General features: G+C 53.2%; 1 pseudogene across 1 annotated transcript; it reads left to right on the top strand.

Annotated features, from left to right (window-relative positions):
- Positions 1-1,310: 1,310 nt before the first annotated feature.
- LOC105539754 lies at positions 1,311-2,630 on the top strand (annotated as a pseudogene). Its single transcript, XR_001006098.1, has one exon. The product of XR_001006098.1 is annotated as a TNFAIP3-interacting protein 2 pseudogene (transcript).
- Positions 2,631-3,613: the final 983 nt, after the last annotated feature.

Genomic DNA, 3,613 nt, shown 5'->3' with positions numbered 1-3,613 from the left:
TGGAACGCCCAGGAAAGCCCCAGAAGGCCCCGGAACTTCCGGGATCACATAGGTCCAAAGGCTCCGGAACTTCCAGGATCACATAGTTCCGGTCTGGCTGTGAGGAGAAGATGGCGAGGACCAGGTGAGGGGAGGGGAAGGAGACTGAGGCACCTGCTCGGTCCCTGCCGGCTCCGCCTCTTTTTGTTTAAGAGAGTTTTTTTCTCCTTCTGTATGTATCCTTTGTTGGGAGACAGTTCTTCATAGGTCTTGTGTGCTTGCACATCTTGCAAGTAAGGCACTGTGCTGTCCTGTGTGCTGGACTATGTTTTCAAGGATATTTGTATAGAGTGCATCCTTGAAAGACAGAGGTAGCGTCTCCCTCCAAAGAAAAGGGCAAGCATGCTTACTGTCTAACATAGTAAAGATAATGTTTACATCTGAAGCAAAGGGCAGGCATACTTACTGTCCACTATAATAAAAATAGTCTCCCTCTGGAGTGAAGGGCAGGAATGATTACTGCCCATTATAAAAGGTTCAGATTCCCTAAGTCCAGGGTTTCTCTCCTATAATGCAATCCACTGCACATGCAGGTGTTACCTGGTCCTCTTTAGAGTTGTGAGAATGTGTTGAGCAGGCTTACAGATTTGACTGGTAAGGGGACAACAAGTACTGATTAGATTCAGACAGTTTATTACATAGACAGAAAAAGAACAGCATGGTGTCAGCTCCCTGCATTCCTTGTCCCACAGTAGGACACCAAAACAAAAGAGGCCAAATGAGAAGAAACATGAGTGTTGGGGCACCCTGTTGCTGAGGAGTCATTTCATTATTCTTTCTTTTTTTTTAATTTCTTTTTTTCTTTCTTTCTTTCTTTCTTTTTTTTTCGAGACAGGGTCTTACTCTGTCGCCCAGGCTACAGTGCAGTGGGGCATGATCTTGGGTCACTGTAACCTCCACCTCCCAGGTTCAAGTGATTTTCCTGCCTCAGCTTCCTGAGTAGCTGAGATTACAGGCACACACCACCACACCAAGCTAATTTCTGTATTCTTAGTAGAGACAGGGTTTCACCGTGTTGGCCAGGCTGGTCTGGAACTCCTGACTTCAAGTGATCCACCCATCTCGGTCTCCCAAAGTGCTGGGATTATAGGCGTGAGTCACCTCGCCAGAGGAGCCATTTCTATACTGTAGCTAAGTAGTTTTATAGCCTGCAGCTTAGCCTCCCTAAGGGAGAAGGGACAAGCTGGAAATTCCCACACCTCATTGAAACCAAGAGGCGATGAGAAACTCCCTCGAGATAGAGAGCCGGCGGGGCCCGGGCACGGAAGTTGCTGGTGGCCGCACGGCCTCCCAGGCAGGCCCGCAGTCACGTGCGGGGACCCGGGGTCGGGCTGCTGGGAGGGGGCCCAGCGCGCAGCTCGGAGCTCTGCGGCCTATACTACGAGGTCGGGTAGTGGCTGCGGCGCCTGCAGGACCAGCTGGCCGCCTGCGACTCCCTCATCGCGTGTCTCCGCGCCCGGCTGACCGCGCTGGAGGGGGACACTGCGCGGTCCCTGGTGGACGCGCTGCTGGAGCAGGTGGCCCGCTTCCGGGAGCAGCTGCAATAGCAGGAGGACGGCGCCGCGGAGGCCCAGATGCACCAGGAAATAGGAAGTTGAGAGGCTTACTGAGCGGCTAGGAGTGAAAGAGAAGGAGATGCAGCAGCTGCTGAGCCAGCCACAGCACGAGGGAGAGAAGGAAGTTGTCCTGATGCGGAGGAGCATGGAGGAGGGGAAACCGGCCCGGCGGGCCAGTGACGTTCTGTGCCTCTCTTTGGCCGACGAGACCCACCAACTGCGGAGGACGCTGACCTCCACTGCCCACATGTGTCAGCATCTGACCAAGTGTCTGGATGAACGACAGCATGCACAAAGGAACGTGGGGGAGAGAAGTCCTGAAAGTCAGAACATACAGGTGGGGACACCTCTGTTCAGAGTGTTATTGAGGAAGAAAATCGACTGTTAAAACAGAAGGTGACTCACGTTGAAGACCTCAATGCCAAGTGGCAGCGAATCGATGTCAGCAGGGACGAATACGTGAGGGGGCTCCATGCACAGCTCAGGGGGCTGCAGACCCTCCAGGAGCCCGAGCTGATGAGGAAGATCTCCCAGCTCAACAGGTAGTTGGAAGAGAAAATAAACGACTGTGCAGAAGTGAAGTAGAAGCTGGCGGCCTCAAGGACGGCCCCAGATGCTGCACTGGAATGGATGCAGATACTGGAACAGCAGATTCTCGCTTACAAGGATGACTTCATGTCAGAAAGGGCAGATCCGGAACGGGCTCAAGGTAGGAATCAGGAACTGGAGGAAAAGGTCACCTCTTTGCTGCACCAGGCGTCCTGGAGACAGGATTCTCAAGAGCCAGATGCCTGCTGGATTCATGCTGGGAGCAAAACTGCCAAGTACTTGGCCACCGATGCAGTGGAGCTTATTGCGCCTGGTGGCTGGAGGCCTGGGACTGGGTCCCAGCAGTTGGAACCCCCTGCAGAGGGCGGGCATCCTGGCACAGCCCAGAGAGGCCAGGGGGACCTTCAGTGCCCTCACTGCCTGCAGTGCTTCTGTGACTAACAAGGTAAAGAGCTCCTCAGGCATGTGGCCGAGTGCTGCCAGTGACCAAGATTCCACCCATGCCCTTGCGGCCCCCTTGCCCGGCACAGCTGCCCTCAGGGACAGGGTGCGTGCTCTCAGATGCCATGGATTAAGCTCCACTGAGATCCAAGGCCCCTAGAATAGGTGTGAGGCACTGTGATTGTTCACTTTGGTCCCCCTTTGGCTATGGAACAGGCTGGGTCACAGGGAACTCCCAGTGAGGCTAGAGGCTGGAGGTGGAGATGGGGTCAGGAACATCAGGCAGAGGGAGATCCCAGTTTTGTGTCTCCATCAGTCTGAAGCCAGAGCAATCTGGGGCCAGTGTGCCAGCCCCTCCCCCAGCTTGCATCTGGGTATGCCACGGCTTGCCAGAAAAGGGTGGCTGCCTATGGGAGCCACTTGTATGGTCCCCAGGGTTGAAGCCCCATCCTGTTCTATAGAATAAGGTGTCTCCTCTCTGCCTTGAACCAGGAGGTTTGTCAAATGGAGCACTGTGGCTGCACATCACACTAGGGGGCCCATCCCTGTCATTGCAGAGCCACATGTCTGCACTTAAAAACTGCATCACAATAGCATTTGTCGTATATCCAGAAGTTAAAGCACACTTATTTTATCCACCTATTTTTATAATAAATGTTCTTGCTCTTGTGGGAAAAAAAAATAGAGAGGCAAATAAGGAATGGCGGTATGGCAGCTCCTCACAAGACTGCCTATCCTCTCATGCTTGGGGAGGATCACAGGGCCTTCTGCCATCGGCTTGCAGTTGAGCCTTGCCTACATGGCCTTTGAGGATGTATGCACGGTTTTCAGGGCACCAGCACAGAGGAGTTCCCCTGCGTAATCGGGGCTCAAGAAACTGGTGCCAAAATGTTGATATCTGGTGACTGGCCTTTCTACAGTAAAACACTGTCCATCTCTGTGTCTCATGTTTTCTACCAGATTCCATGAAACTGTGGTGGGCTGACTTGTTAGCTTGTTGAGTAGGACAAAATCTCAGACCTTTTATA

This window comes from Mandrillus leucophaeus, unplaced genomic scaffold (assembly GCF_000951045.1).
Source record: "Mandrillus leucophaeus isolate KB7577 unplaced genomic scaffold, Mleu.le_1.0 Scaffold209, whole genome shotgun sequence".
NCBI classification, from domain to species: domain Eukaryota; kingdom Metazoa; phylum Chordata; class Mammalia; order Primates; family Cercopithecidae; genus Mandrillus; species Mandrillus leucophaeus.
The sequence above is the reverse complement of the archived record's forward strand: the minus strand, read 5'-3'. Positions and strand labels throughout refer to the sequence as shown.